The sequence below is a fragment of the Penaeus monodon genome, chromosome 29 (genome assembly GCF_015228065.2).
Source record: "Penaeus monodon isolate SGIC_2016 chromosome 29, NSTDA_Pmon_1, whole genome shotgun sequence".
Classification (NCBI taxonomy): domain Eukaryota; kingdom Metazoa; phylum Arthropoda; class Malacostraca; order Decapoda; family Penaeidae; genus Penaeus; species Penaeus monodon.
Genome location: NC_051414.1, coordinates 34,252,534 through 34,252,907, shown reverse-complemented (window position 1 = coordinate 34,252,907; position 374 = coordinate 34,252,534).

Here is a 374-nt window from a genome sequence, read left to right as displayed (position 1 = left end):
GACAGAGTAAATGAGAGAGTAACAGTCATTTTCCCAATACCTCTAATACCTCTAAAAAAAATGCTGGCGAAAACGTTATTGTTGTTGATTCCGTTTTGGGTTGGGAAGTTACTTTAAATTCTCTGTTTGTTAGTAAATTCATTGACTGTTTTTTTTCTTCCTTTTCGAGGGGGGGGAGGGGGGTTGTTAGTAAGATTGCACAGAAAGTTAGTCACGGATTGTAGGTGGACTGGCCGTGAGGACCAATTCAGGTTTCGTGATGAGCCAAATGCTCGCGCGGATCAAGAACCCGTTTAATTCATTCATCACCAAACGCTAATCCTTATTCATAGGGATCTTTCTTTAAGAAGAGACGTCGCGAAAGGCAAGCTCTA